The sequence below is a fragment of the Pongo abelii genome, chromosome X (assembly GCF_028885655.2).
Source record: "Pongo abelii isolate AG06213 chromosome X, NHGRI_mPonAbe1-v2.0_pri, whole genome shotgun sequence".
In the NCBI taxonomy this organism is placed as follows: Eukaryota; Metazoa; Chordata; class Mammalia; order Primates; family Hominidae; genus Pongo; species Pongo abelii.
In genome coordinates, this window is record NC_072008.2 from 8299731 (window position 1) to 8315619 (window position 15889).

General features: G+C 38.7%; 1 long non-coding RNA gene across 2 annotated transcripts in view; it reads left to right on the forward strand.

Moving 5' to 3' along the window:
• The window catches only part of LOC134760931 (uncharacterized), a 141757-nt gene extending 126405 nt beyond the window's left edge, over positions 1-15352 (forward strand). Inside the window, exons 6-7 of one of the 2 annotated variants that reach the window (XR_010139059.1) lie at positions 8507-8879; positions 14728-15352. This is a non-coding gene — a long non-coding RNA (uncharacterized LOC134760931). The remainder of the gene's footprint in view (positions 1-8506; positions 8880-14727) is intronic. The other variant, XR_010139060.1, reaches the window with a different exon arrangement.
• The last annotated feature ends 537 nt before the right edge of the window (positions 15353-15889 follow it).

Consider the following 15889-nt stretch of genomic DNA (forward strand, 5'->3'; position numbering starts at 1 on the left):
CACTGAAGTCAAGATGGAAATTAAGAAATTCTTTGAACTGAGCAATAATGGTGACACAACCTATCAAAACCTCTGGGATACAGCAAGGGCAGTGCTAAGAGGAAAGTTCATAGCATTTATGTATTAAAGGCAGGTTTATCTGAATCAGTAAAAGCAGATCATTTCTAATCAATAATTTTTCCTTTAGTGAGGAAAGACCTACATCAAAAAATCTGAAACAGCACAAATAGGCAATCCAAGGTCACTTCTAATGGGACTGGAGAAACAAGAACAATTCAAAGCCAAATCCAGCAGAAGAAAATAAATAATGAAGATCAGAGCAGAACTAAATGAAATTGAAACAAAAAAATACAAAAGGTAAATAAAACAAAAAAACTGGTTCTTTGAAAAGATAAATAAAATTGATAGCCCATTAACCATTAACCAAGAAAAGAGAGAAGATTAACCAAGAAAAGAGAGAGGATCCAATAAGTTCAATTAGAAACAAAATGGGAGATATTACAACTGATACCACAGAAATACAAAAGATTATTCAAGGCTACTATGAACACCTTTACAGGCATAATCTAGAAAACCTAGAGGAGATGGATAAATTCCTGGAAGTATATAACCCTCCTAGATTAAACCAGAAAGATATAGAATATCTGAACAGACCAATAACAAGCAGTGAGAAAAAACTACCAAAAAAAAAAGTTTAGGACCAGATGGATTCACAGCTGAATTCTCTCAGACATTAAAAGAAGAATTGGTACCAATCCTATTAACACTATTCCAAAAGATAGAGAAACAGGGAATCCTCCCTAAGTCGATCATTCTCTAAAGCCATTGTCACCCTAATACCAAAACCAGGAGAGGATATAACAAAAAAAGAAAATTACAGATCAATATCCCTGACAAACATAGATGCAAAAATCCTCAACAAAGTACTGGCAAACTGAATCCAGCAGCATATCAGAAAGATAATCCACCATGATCAAATGGGTTTCATAACAGGGATGCAGGAATGATTTAACATACATAAGTCAATAAATGTGATACACCACATAAACACAATTAAAACAAAAGTCACACAATTATCTCAATAGACACAGAAAAAGCATTTTACAAAATCCAGCATCCCTTTATGATTAAAACCCTCAGAAAAATCAGCATCGAAGGGACATACTTAAAAAAAAAGTCATCTACAGCAAACCCACAGCCAACATTATACTGAACAGGGAAATGTTGAAAGCATTCCCCCTAAGAACTAGAACAAGACAAGGACGCCCACTCTCACTACTTCTATTCAACATAGTACTGGAAGTCCTAGCCAGAGCAATCAGAGAAGAGAAAGAAATAAAGGGTATCCAAATTGGTAAAGAGGAAAAATAAAAATGAAAATATTTAGGAATATACCTAGCCAAGGATGTGAAAGATCTCTACAAGGAAAACTTGTAAGATCTCTACAAGGAAAACTACAAAACACTGCTGAAAGAAATCATAGACAACACAAACAAATGGAAACACATCCCATGCTCATGGATGGGTAGAATCAATACTGTGAAAATTACCATACCACCAAAAGCAATCTACAAACTCAATGTTTTGAGTGTCAGAGAAATGAGACAGGATACCAACTCATTTAATTATGTAGCACAGTAGGTATTAAAATGGAAATATGGCAAAAATGCCATGAGGTCCAGAAAATAGAGTACCCTTAATTTGAATTATAGGAAAAGACTAAACAGAGGGAGGGGCTGTTTATTTGAGGCATTGTTTCCAGGAGAAGAAAAGAGTTAAGTTGGTTTTTTCCTTATGCCTTGCACCTAGCCTAGGGTCTGCCCTCTGGTAAATGCTGGATAGTAATTAATTAACTAGGCAACCAATTACTAGAGTTGATTGAGAATGCTCAGTCAATTACTCTGTAGTATATACTGAGACTACCATGAATAGGCTTTCCAACCACCTTGGAGATCACATACATCTTGGTGGACAATTTCTGCACAGGACCACAGATTCAAGCCTCACACTCCTGTGTCTCTGCACTCAAAAATTTTCTCTGGATGCTGGAAATGCTGGCAAGTGAAGCCCCTGGCTGAATCCCAATCTGGTTGTAATTAAAGAGAGATGGGAGTTGTTAGTCCCTAGTGGAAGACAACTCTGAAGTGTGTTCCACAGTCTTGCAGAGGTTTTGTAGTGGGACTGAGTTTCTGTAGCCCACAGCAATTTCCTATGCATCAACATATCAACTACTAACCCAACTGTTTTCCTGTCTTACCTCATTTCTTCATCATGTTTCTCATGACCACCTCCTAAATGAACTACTTGCACTCAAATCTTCGTTTCAAGATCTGCTTTGGGAAAACACCCGACTAACACAATCACTATACATTTTTCTAATCCATAGGAACTGGCAAACAGTGTTAAAATATGGGGATAATAATGACATCGAATTACATATATTATTTAGGTCTCATGTCATTGCCTCTGAAACCAGAGGGACTTGTTCCTTTGTATGTTTGGGTACCTGCAACACTCTATCATACTACTAAAATAATTTAAGAAAAATCTCAGGACTTAAGTAGTCATCTGTTAGACACTGATGCTTTGGAATATGTGACTGCAGAATAATTTGGCAGCATTAAAAAAAAAGGAAAAGCACTTGGTTGTGCTTAGGAAGCAAGTGTACGCTAACAGACTGTGTTGTGTAGAACTGCTTTGCATGTTAACTAAATGTGGAAACACATCTGTCCCTAAAAGTAGTGACTCAGGGAACTCAATCTTAATTCAGGCATTTCAAGAATAAAACATAGTACCAGCCAACCCACTTACAGAACTATCAAACCAAATAAATGCCAAAACCTCATTGATTGATTTAATGATCCAGAAGCTATAATTAAAATATTACTTTTATAATCTACTTATTACAAATAGAAAAAGTAATCGTTACATGGGCTTCTGAAATAATTTTCAATATTATTTATAGAATTCAGAAACTAAGTGGGATCTCAAAAGGTTATTCTATGTATTTCTTTGCTGCAAGGCAGAAGAATTCATCTCTTTGTATTCATCTCTTACAAGACAAATGGATATCCTCCAATTCTTGAAGATTCACAGGCTAAAAACTTTCAACAACATTGTAATTTTGCTTTTGAATTTCAGTAAACAGATGCTCAAATTTTATGATAAATGTATATAAGTATACAAGGTAATTTTTATGTCATCTCACTCTTTTAAAATACAGATGAAACATACCAGCACTCTATTTATTAATGTTTTCACTGCTACATATTTTTCATAATCTCTTGACTAATGCATGGTAACTGGAACCCTGTAGAGACAAAACATTGATAAAAACACAAAGATGCCTAATAATGATTCTTGACCTTTGGAAAATAGCATTATTCTTCCTATTTTTAGGCCATATACAAAGTTATGTCAACGCTCCTGGTCTTTGGTAGAGTCTTGAATAAACACTACATATTTGCATTCCTGTTTGAATCCTAAATTTGAAGAATAGGCCAATGATTTTTACAGTTCTTTTTATACTATTAAAAGTGACGCGATAAAAAATGTCAGAAAAGGGCATAGATTGTCACTGATGAGATAAATACATTTATGATGCCAACCAATTATACTGTGGGAATTTCTATGTGTTTTTAGTGACAATAAAAATATAGTTTTTATGTTATTTTTCTCAGTGCTGATGGTCATGGCTTAGCACTAATGGCACAGCAAACATCCCCAAAGTCTCCCTGGTCTTTGCCCTCTGCAAGTCCAGTGGGGAATCACTTCCTGTGAATGATGATTGTGAAGAAATGATCTTCAGCACATAGGCTTCATGCCAAAACGATTGACAACAGGAAAGATATCTTTCGGAAACCAAGAAATGTAATTTTCCACGTCCTTTCTTTCCAGCCTTTCCTTTGGGCAGCCACGCATCTGTCGGCCCTACCTGTGAGCCCAGATGCTGCAGCGGTGAACAGCTTCTTTCAAGTTTCAACCACTTTTCCTTGACAACATCACTCTTTAAGGGCACACTATGCATCTCATGCATTCTATCCTGGACCTTTTCCAACATGTGCTTTGTAGAACTCTGAGATGACCTCTGGGCATGCTTCATAGCTCAGGAATGAATTAAAGTAATCCTCCTGAGGCAACTCTCAGTCCACAGGCGATGGGTGCTGTTGGATAGAGGCTTCTCTCTATGGTGAAATTGCAAAGTCTTTTCGTATACTCTTAAGCAGATAGGGGAGCACTGACCTTGTGTGCCCAAACTCTTCCATTCCTTACCCCTGATTTCTGAGATCAGCAACGGAATAAACCACGTACACAAAGTTCTTGTTTGAGGCTTTGCTTTTGGGAGAGGCCTAGAATAAGATAACTAACTAACTTCCTTCCTTCCTTCCTTCCTTCCTTCTTTCCTTCCTTCTTTCCTTCCTTCCTCCCTTCCTTCCTCCCTCCCTCCCTCCCTCTCCCCCTTCCTTCCTCCCTCCCTCCCTCCCTTCCTTTCTTTCCTTCCTCCCTCTCTCCCCCTTTCCTTTTCCCTTTCCTTTCCTTTTCCTTTTCTTTTTCTCTTCCCCTTTCCTTTCCTTCCTTTTCCTTCCTTCTCTCTCTTATACTTTCTATGTCTCATCTGTCTTATCTATCATCTGCATTAAACATGATTTAAAAAAATGAATTCTAAAAAGTCATTCTAAAGAAACATTTGTGTATTAAAGGCAAGTTTATCTGAATCAGTAAAAGCAGATGATTTCTAATCAATAATTTTTCCTTTAGTGATGAAAGACCAAGTTTCTCTGTATTTGAGGAAAGATGACATGGTGGTTGTAATAGGAAAATTTGAGTAAGGTCATGAACAGAAAGTACATGATAGAGCCTCTTTAACATATAAATTAGATTACAAATGTAGTGTGTGCCTGTTTTGTTTTTTTTTAAGAAAAGACACAAATAAAGCACGATAATATAAAATACATTCTCTACCCTACCTCATTCTGATAATCTGCTATCGTTAGTGAGCTACGTAAATACTTTTCTAGATTTCCTAGTCTTATTTTCATAACAATAGCACTATGACTTGCTGCTTGTTTTTTCATTTAGCAGTATCCAGGAGATCCTTTTTTTATTTGATTTTTCTTCCAGTCATGAACTGCTTATTATAGCTATTATATACATGGAACATCAGCCAAGTCCAGTTCAAATTAGATCACCCTTGGCATTTCCCTACGTTAAATGTTATGTCTGTAAGTCCAGCGAGGAATAGTATCCAGTCTTATACTATGAGCATACATTCCTGGCTTAATCATCTCTAGAGATTTGTCACTCCTGCTTAACAATGATGGGGCAGGCAACTCCAGTGCATGAAATCATCCAGCATAAATCCATGTCCAAACTAGCCAGTAACCTCTGGGAAAGGTGAGGTACAGAAGAGACGTTCCATTTGTAACTGCTTCTACTCTACAAGCTATTTCATCAAAACATTCATTCAGCCTGTGCTGAGTGTCTTTGAAACAGGTTCACTAGAGTGGCCTTCAGAGGGCCACAGGCAGCTATGGGCGATGTCTTCTAATACTCCCTCTCAGTCAATGTGGACAAACCCTAACAAGGAGAAACACTGGAGGCATCAGAGTTTAAATGTAAATGAGTTGATGTATTGACGTTATTTGCTTGATAATGGATGATTCCCAAATCTTGAATTTTAGCTCTTTCCTTTTGTGTGGGCAACTGGGAGGGCTCAGCATTTCAAGTAATCCTGCTGTGAATCTTTCCATATAACAAAAATTCATTCTCTGAAGTATCAATATCTTTATGTGTAAACTTTGCTTTTGTTCTCCTGCATATTATTTTCTTGAAGAAGTGCCACTTCAATAATCAGTCTGATTTTAATAATCTCAAAGAACTATTTTTCATATTGGAAGAACTATAAGTTTTGGCTTGCTATATATCTCAAAGAAATAAAAAATCTCTATTTCAGCAAAGAGAGTATAATTTTAAAGATAACTAAGTTGATGGGTTTTGGTAATCATCCAAGTAATAGAGCTTGTAGGATTCCCTACCCAAGAGGCATTCACTCCCAACCTGACCCCACCAGGCCCGGATCATGCCTGCAATTTGAAAATGTGCACGTGGATACTTTAATATGGCATTATTATGAAAGTATGAAATAAATACATAGTTATCGGCAATGATAGCACAAATGCTAGGAACTTTTCAACACAGAGTACAGTATTCATGTTGAAATCAGATTTACAAAAATGATGAGATATGTGTTTTTGGGACAGTATGTATTAAAGGCAATGTCCTGACATGGGTGTAGCAGAGCTCATATGCCACACTTTGTTTATTAAAATCAAAACTCTGGCACAAACTCTAGAGCAAAACCTCTCTTTCTCTCTGTCTCATCATAACAAAATAAGTTTACAGCTCATTCATTCATTGTGTTCATGTGGATTCAGTTCAGAACTTGGTTCAACAGAGAATACACTTGACAGCTGTCTGACCTGAGATGTGTAGCTTGCTTGATCTTTTTTATTTTATTTTATTTTCCACTCTGCCATTTTGAAATCTCTTCATGACTGTGTCTGAAGCTATTCTCCTGAAGATTCTGTGCTGTGATATTTTTACATTTCACTATTCTTGTTTGGGATTAAAATATTATATAGGTTAATTCCGAACTTGAAATCTCTCACCCAAAGACATTTATCCATAAATAAAAATAGCATAATATCATTACTTTTCAATCATAGGTAGAGATATAGATATCATCCATATATTGATTTATAATTACATCTATATGTATGTATCAGTGCTCCAAAAAATATTTAAATATCTGAACAATTTCAAGTGGCTTTATTATGAGCAGAACTAAATCATATTGTTTTACATGGACATCGACTAATTCAATTCTGTAGCAAGAACTTCTGAATAATACTGATTATGGGACATGAGACTAGCCAAACCTAGCGTTGGTCCCATCAGATTACTGACTTTTCTACTGTTTATACACTGTGCTTTGCAGGGAACAACACCTCTCTTTTCTGCTTAAAACTCCCAGGGCCTCACCATCATATACAGGGTAAATCTAAAACACAGCATCATATAAGAAGTCGTATAAGAAACCACTAATAAGAAACCTAGTAGTGGTTTCTTGTCTCTATGAGCCTGCTTTCATCTCCCCCTCTTTCTTACCATGCATCATATCAGTTTTCTCAAAGAATCCGAGAACTAGATGGAAATACCATACACTATAAGACTCCTGGGACATTTTATTTGAGTTATTTCCTGCATCTGGAATATTATTCCATTCCCTTCTTTCCAAGAATCTATAAAACCCAGCTCAAAAGTCACCTGATCCTGTCGCTAGAACCTCTTAGACTGAATTAACCACTCTTTCCTGTTTCCCCATAATATTTTATACATTAATGAGGGAATAGATCTCTCCCTATTTAACACCTCCTCACAACAGGGCAAGAATTTAAGTTGGGCTTATAGCATGTATCTACATGTACAGTTCTGTTGGTTTTGCATCAAACCTAATGGTGTGATTGATTGGATTATCATGCTGCAAACCATACAAACTGAAAAAGTGATAAAAGTTAATACGGTATTGACCTCTTGTATAACGTTTTTCTCACCATGAAATGAGACCCAAATATATCATAATCAGATTTTACAGTGGTAGTATTTTAATTTCAATGAGCCCTCTTATAATTCATTGAATAAAATGTCATGAGGTACAAAATATCTACCAACTATATTATAGGTTTCGTTTTTTTCCTAAAAAATATAAAGCTATAAACATATATCACTGGCAGGACTGTCCCATGAACTAATGGAGTAGATTTTATCGCAAACTGTCAGTGGGTTGATTTGAAAGACACAGAGGAAAATCCCATAAAAATACATTTTCCCCCTTTGCTGGAATTCCACAAATATTTGAGTTTTCCTGAGTACATAGTCACCTTTCTGTTAAAATTCCAATATTCATTATGGCATTATTAACCACAAAGCTAGATTCTGAAAATGTGGGGGACATTCAGGTGTATGGATACAAGAAAAATTTTCCCCTTTTTTCACTAAACCATTTTTATGAACTGTCATATTGCACAGAACCCTAATACAGAGATATATTAAAACAGCTGTTCAGGCTGCATTAGAAGGGCTACTCCGTGGTATTCATGTAGAACCCAGTGTGGATGGTGGCCCTTCTGGGTGAGAGCAATATGGCACTCGCACTGGTGCCCACCCCCTTCTCACCCTTACCCCTTGGGTGTTCATGGGAACAACTCTCTGTGCCATAAGAGTTCCTCCATATTTAGTATGGAAAACCATTGACTCGACTCACTTCGTTATTTTACCTGAGGCAAACGGAGTAAGTGAATTACCAAAGGCATGCATTCTCAAAAAATGCTCTCAGTGGGAAGTGGCAAAAAAAAATCGTACTATATTTATATATCAAGTAAGATACAGTACAGTGCATAAACAGATGTGTTTCTGTGATATTAAAACTTTATGTTGGCTTGATTAGGAAAAAATGGTCTCAGAAGCCTCCTTGGAAGGCGATAATGAAAAAAAAAACAAAGAGATTCTTTCTTCTACATCTTAGCGGATGTTGTAAGGCTTGAAATTGCACAGAAGGGGAAGTGAAATGAGAACTCTGGCTGCTTGGAGAAGTTAGACTAATGGAGATACCAGATAGAAGAAATGTACCCGAGGATCTACTCGAATAAAAATGGATCTAGTGAATTTCACAATTCTGAACTAAGTGACCAACACAGAGGAGAAGGCTTTATTTTTCTTGAACACTGCCCTCAAACATACTGCATCTTAGGGACCTTTTTCCAACTCCCAAAGATGTCTTGACCATTCCCATGGCTTTCCAGACATTTCCAACGATGCAGGTAAGTCTTCCTGTTGTAATTAAGTCTTATTTTCTTGTATTAAAATGTGCTTTCCAGTTTAAATTTTGATTTCAAATTTGGATCTAATACTGAGCTTCTCTTTTTACCCCAAGCTGAGGCTTAGGGACATGTAGAAGAACAGAGATCATTCCACTCTTTCCTCCGCCTCCTTTTCCCACTTTGCCTCTTCCAGATTTGGGGCAAGAAAAAGAAAGGGGAGTTCGTTCTCCGAACTAGTCTTGTTATTAATATTTCAGGGTTCTCTTGGCTAAGGCTGGTTGGTGATCAGTGTGGACGCTATGGCTTGGTGATCAGTGTGGACGCTATGGCATGCGTATGAGGGTGGAGCATTGGTCTTTCCATGGGTTGGCCCAGGAGCTCTTTGGGAGGCCCACGGGGTGCTGAGCATTGCACAGCTGCCTGCTACGGCAGTATTCTCTAGATTGCCTCCCTCTGACCTTCCAACCTCCTTCCCCAAGGGTTACAGACCCAGGCTCCTACGGCTGAAGTTCTCCAGGGCTGTACCACTTTTACATACTAACTTGAACATACTAACTTTAATATAGACCTCAGCCTGGTGCCCTTTTCCATTGTCCATGTAACTAAGGAAAAACATACTCTGGCAGGGCATGGTGGATGGCTCACGCCAGCAATTTGGAAGGCCGAAGCAGGCAGATCACTTGACGTCAGGAGTTTAAGACCAACCTGGCCAATGTGGCGAAACACCATCTCTACAAAAAATAAAAAAAATTAGCCAGGCATGGTGGTGGGCGCCTGTAGTCCCAGCTACTCAGAAGGCTGAGGCAGGAAAATTTCTTGAACCGGGGAGGCGAGGTTGCAGTGAGCCGAGATTGTGCCACTGTACTCCAGCCTGGGTGACAGAGCCAGACTCCTCTATCAAAAAAAAAAAGAAAGAATGAAAAGAAAGAAAGAAAGAGAGAGAGAGAAAGAAAAAGAAAGAAAGAAATAAATAAAGAAAGAAAGAAAGAAAGAAAGAAAGGAAGGAAGAAAGAAAAACATGCTCTTATCACATCAAGTGGAGGGTGAAGGGATATAGACACTCCCCTCCCCCACCGCACACCATGCACTCTCTCCTTGCTTTTGGCTATTCCAAGCTTCTCGGGCCCTCGGGATTTTTTTTTTTTTTTCTTTGAGATGGGGTCTCACCGTAGCCCAGGCTGGAGTGCAGTGGCGCAATCACGGCTCACTGCTACCTCCACCTCCCAGGCTCAAGTGATCCTCCTGCCTCAGCCTCCTGAGTAGCTGGGACTACAGGTGCAGGACACCATGCCTGGCTAATTTTTCTATTTTTTGTAGAGATGGGGTTTCACCACGTTGCCCAGGCTGGTCTTGAACTCCTGGGCTCAAGCGATCTGCCTATCTCAGCCTTCCAACGTGCTGGGATTACAGGCGTGAGCCACTGCCCCCAGCTGGAGGATTTTGCAGTTTGTCAGTAGATACCACTCACCTTCTTCATGTAGACCCTCAAACTCTCAGGGACATATGCAAAGCCCTCCAAGAACGTTCCAAAACATATGGCCACACCCAAAAGGCAAGAAAGGAAGTCAAGTTCTGCAAATCAGTAAGCATTCAGTTAAGTAACATGCCTATCTGTCATGCCTGATCCCTTGGATCTGCCTCTTCCCTAGAATGAAATACAGGGAGCCCTCACTTCCACCCTTAATGGTGTAAGTCTTCTATTTGGATGATAACCTATTATAAGCACACATTCACTATTTTTGATCAAATTCTCTTGAATTTGTACCCTTCTTTATGGGCCACAGGTAGGTGATTGGGAGGTTGTCACAGGACATGATGTGCCATCTTTATTCTAAGTAATAAAATAATGTGTCCAGAAATTCTTTTTATGAATATAGGAATAGTTAGAGACTACTATCTTCAGCCCCTATTTAACCTCATGGTGCTATATGTTGCCAAGGTCTGTGTTTCACTCTGAGGTTTAGCAAAACGTACTTAACTCTGCATTATATAAAATATTAGCTATGAGAAAAAAAATACCACTTTGGTGTATAAACTTTTTCACTCTCTTCCATATAATTATTTAGGCCAAATGACTTCAGTATAAATTTTCAAATTTAGTTTTTTAAAAATGTTCATTATGCCACCTGGAAACATTTAAACCCACAGGGCCAAGAAATTATAAATTGGTGTAATAAAATAGCTCAAGTATGCCACAGCTAAGTAAACTTCTCTTTTAAATTGTTGAATCTAACATATCACTGAGTCTTTTTGAGTGAAAATAAAAGTGTTCTGTTCATCAAGCAAAACAGCTTAGGTTTCCATCCTGAAATGGCCAGTACTGCCGCTACAGGGCATAAATAAGACCATAAAGTCTGGCTTTCCTGATCCTAGAACTCTGGATCCATGCATTTTTTTTTTCTTCTAGCCAGCATCTGCTCAAGAACCCAATGCCTTTCAGCCAGGTTCTCTAATCAAGTCAGCTACCTCAGGCAGGCAGTACCCAGCCTTCATTCCCCGAATACTTCAAACAAAACTTTCCTAAATAGGACTTGTCCTCTCAGAACCACCATTTATCTGTCATTTGCAAAACATCCTTTAAACTTCTGCACAGAGGTTATTACTGTTTATTGCATTGCTTCTTCCAAAACCCTGTATGTTCCAATGTCTGCAGAACTGCATCTGAGAGACCCCCATCCCAATGGAAGGAAGGATATCTGAGCATGAAATTTCAGGCATCCTACCGGGGGATATCTGGGGAGCACTTTCTTCAGGGATCTTCAAATTGCATCAAAGAGTGAAACCCTGAGTCTTTCTCTGAGCACATCTCCTCCAAGAAGCTCCTTTTCCTTTCTCTGTGTTCCTGAAATGTTTTGCTTTGTTCTGTTTCTTGATCTAATTATTGAGTTTATTGATTATGCAGCAGGGTGCAATTTTCTTCTGTGCATAAGATTACTTGTTTATTTTGAAAGAAGTAAGCTTATGCTTTTGGTAGCCTGAAAAACCCCAGAAAAAGTAATGGGTTGAGTTTGGTTCACTGCTCAGCTTTCCCAGCTGTAGCATAAAGGAGAGGTGAGTTTAAGGATGCAGCTAAATGAAGACATCATGACTTCAGGCAGGGCTTTCATCCTAGATACGGTTCTCTGAAATGAAACTGGTTCTCTTAGATATGTGTTCTTTTTCTCCTCTGTAAACACAGCAGGTTATCCAAGATCCAGGAAACAGACATTCTTTTGCTCTGATTTATGGTGTGCGGGAATTCGTGTAGCTGCTGCAGAGTTGTTGCACACTGAGTAGGAGACTATCACCTATTGCGTCATTGATTCCAATAACAAGAGGAGAAATCATTTGCCCTTATTTCTGTTTCTTGATCTCTGTTGCAACATGTTGTATGCCATCTGAGGTGTTTCGTAAGCTTATTCCATTTGGAATCTACCACAAAGCTTCATTGTGGGGAATCACTTCTTGAATTCACAGGATTATTTTGGGAATATGGAAGCATGGATCTTTTCTCATGGAGATCCAGATACTGAAAGCAAGTCTATGACTCTTATTTGAGGAGGTCTGATAGAGTACGATGAATCAGAGGAAGAGGATGTGCGTGTGTTCCTGCTTTTACACAATTTGTTATTTCATATTAAACTCTGTGTTATTCTATCTCTGTAAGAAAATAAAAAGGCTACAAAAATGTCTAATCTTAAGGAGATACAAACGAGTTGTTATAGATGGGCCAATCTATAATGATTTAAAACAGACATTTTCTTTAGAGGAAAAGATATTTTACTTTCAAGTAAAAAGTGGTTTCTTTTTTGTGTGTGAAGAAAAAGAGAAAAACAAGAAATGCAGACAGAAGAGCCAAACCACTGTCACCCACCTCATCCTTGGAGAATGCCTCCCAGGACTGAGAGTGAGGCCAGGGAGGCCACCACACAGCAACAAGATCTGTGCAAGGCACAACAGAAGGGAGCACTTGGCGGACCCTGAATATGCTGTCTTCAGAGTCCTCATAAATCAAACCAGGTCTGTCTGAGATCGTGGCATGGGAGAGGCCACGCTCAAACAGACCTAATTGAAAGTGTGTTTTATAGAACTGAATCACTGCAGCTTGACCATACATCTAAACGTAAAAGTCGAATTAGACAGAAGCTGCTTTAAATTGTCCTAATGAGCAACCTGCCAAGTCTAACTGTTGATGGGATCAATGTAAGTTTTATTATAGTTTTGCTTTTTTTAATGAGCAAACAACTCGTTTATAGCTCCTTAAAATTAGACTTTTTTTAGCCACTTTTTTCCTTGAGCTTAATATGAAATAATAAATTGTGAAAAAGCAGGAACATATAGATATATAGGCTCCGTTTATGAATCTGGATCTCCGTGAGAAAAGGTCCACTCTTCTATATTCCTAAAACAAGCCTGCTAGTTTATTTATTTGACCCAACTAGAGGTCTCCCAATGGGCCAGAGATGGTGTCACCTGCATGGTGGGGGGTGTGTGTGTGTGTGTCTATGCATGCTCGCGTGTGTGTTCTTACTGTTATTTTATTTTTTAATCTCTTAAATGTTTATGGCCAAGGGTGTTGCCTCCAAATTGCAAATAGTTTCCATCAGCAGATTCTCTGCTAATTTGAGAGCTCTTCTTCCAAGTAACTATTGAAAGAGGTAAATTTCTATTTGCAGGAAAAGGCTTTTTCACTAGTCTTGGTTATTGACTTAAAAATACATAGATGTAAACTGCTACTAAGTCTTTTTCATTTTCCTATTATTCAGGTATTCTGGCATCAATAAAAGTATCCTTTTTTTCTCCCTTACTTTGGAAAGTTAACATTCTGGGAACCTCCTTTCCTCATCCAACAATGATCTTTTGTATCTTCATCCCAGTTGAAGAGTCTGGCACACAAACAGCCTAGCCTATTCATCCTGAGAGCAATTTTACATATGCAAGACTGAAGCCAAGATTAATCTCTTCATCCAGACATGCTCACTCAAATACATTCTGGTTACGTTCAAACTCTGAGATCATTAAGATGAGAACATGTTCCTGATCAATACATCTGCTCTGGCTCTCATTGCCATCCCTTTGTTGCAATGCAATCATCCAAATGGATTTTTAGTAGAATGACATTTATTTGGCCCAACTAGAGGTTTCTCAATGGGCCAGAGATGGCGTCACCTGCACGGGTGGTCATGTTGGCTCTCTGTCGGGGCAGGGATCCAGCCAAGCTTGAGAAAATCCCTCACAGTGACTCCCAGACTGCCCAGGAGGCAACTTCAGACTGGCATCCCATTGGAAAGGAAACTCTAGAACTCCACACTTTTACTGGCTAGATACTGAGAATAAACTCTATGTCCTTGGTGCTGGCAATTCTTCACAGCATTCATTCTTTGAGATTTGTGGATAGCAATGCTGGAGAAATGCCCCCTTTCATTGGCCACAAAGATGAGGCTTACACAAATGAATATCATTAAAGGTGTACAGGTGGAACCAGAAACAACATTAAATGTGACAGATGAGAACCGAAGAAGAGCGAACTAGGAGAAACAGTTGGGTTCCATCCATAAGGCTAGAGGTGACTTTGTGAAGTGTGCTAGAGATGTACCAAAGATGGGGCCATCTTCTGGGTGGGGATGTGCAGACACAGGAGCCCAAGAGAAATCACAAAGGGCAAGGGTAAGTGACAATCACAGATGTTTTTGGATTGAGTTTATGCAAGACTGCTTTTATTTTTTTTGTTTTTGCAGATAATTAATTAACTGTACTATACAGTCATGCACATTTCACAAATACTAAAGTTCACATGTACACAAATAATACTCGTAAAGCACAAAACGACATAATATATCTCATTTGGCCCTCTCTGCTCCATGCCCAGGCAGATCTTCAAGTACTTAGAGCACCCACTTGCCTGAATCAGCAACCTGAGATGGATCAGCAACCTGAGATGCCCCAAGAACACTTTTAAAAGAACAGGTAGTTATAAGCCAAAAGACAGGCGATAATAGATACTGGTGAGGATGTGGAAAAAAGGGAACCCTCCTACACTGTTGGAGGGAATGTAAATTAGTACAACCACTATGGAGAACAGTTTAGAGGTTCATCAAAAAGCTAAAAATTGAACTAGCATACAATCCAGCAATCCCTCTGCTGGGAATATAGCCCTCAAAAGAGAAGTCAGTATATAGAAGACGTATCTGCACTCCCATGTTTGTTGCAGCACTGTTTACAATAGCTAACATTTGGAAGCAACCTCAGTGTCCATCAACAGATGAATGGATAAAGAATATGTGCTACATATACACAATGAAATACTAGTCAGCCATAAAAAAGAATGAGATCCAGTGATTTACAACAACATGGATGGAACTGGAGGTCATCACGCTAAGCGAAATAAGCCAGGCACAGAAAGACAAACATTTCATGTTCTCACTTATTTGTGGTAACTATAAATCAAAACAATTGAATTCATAGACATAGAGAGTAGAAGGATGGTTACCAGAAGTTGGAAAGGGTAGTGTAGGCCTGGGGGAGGGGGAGGTGGGGATGGTTAATGGGTACATAAAAATAGTTAGAAAGAATGAATAAGACCTGCTATTTGATAGCAAAGCAGGTTGACTACAGTCAATAATAATTTTATGTTTTAAAATAACCAAAAGAGTGTAATTGGATTGTTTGTAACTCAAGGGATAAATGCTTGAGGGGATGGATACCCCATTTTTCCTGATGCGCTTATTTCACATTGCACACCTGTATTAATCCATTTTCATGCTGCTGATAAAGACATACCCGAGACTGGGTAACTTATAAGGAAAAAGAGGTTTAATGGACTCACAGTTCTACCTGGTTGGGGAGGCCTCACAAACATGGTGGAAGGCGAAAGGCACGTCTCACATGGCAGCAGGCAAGACAGAGAATGAGAACCAAGCAAAAGGGGTTTCCCCTTATAAAATCATCAGCTTTCATGACACTTACTCATTACCATAAGAACAGTAGGGGGAACTGCCACCATGATTCATTTATCTCCCACTGGGCCCTTC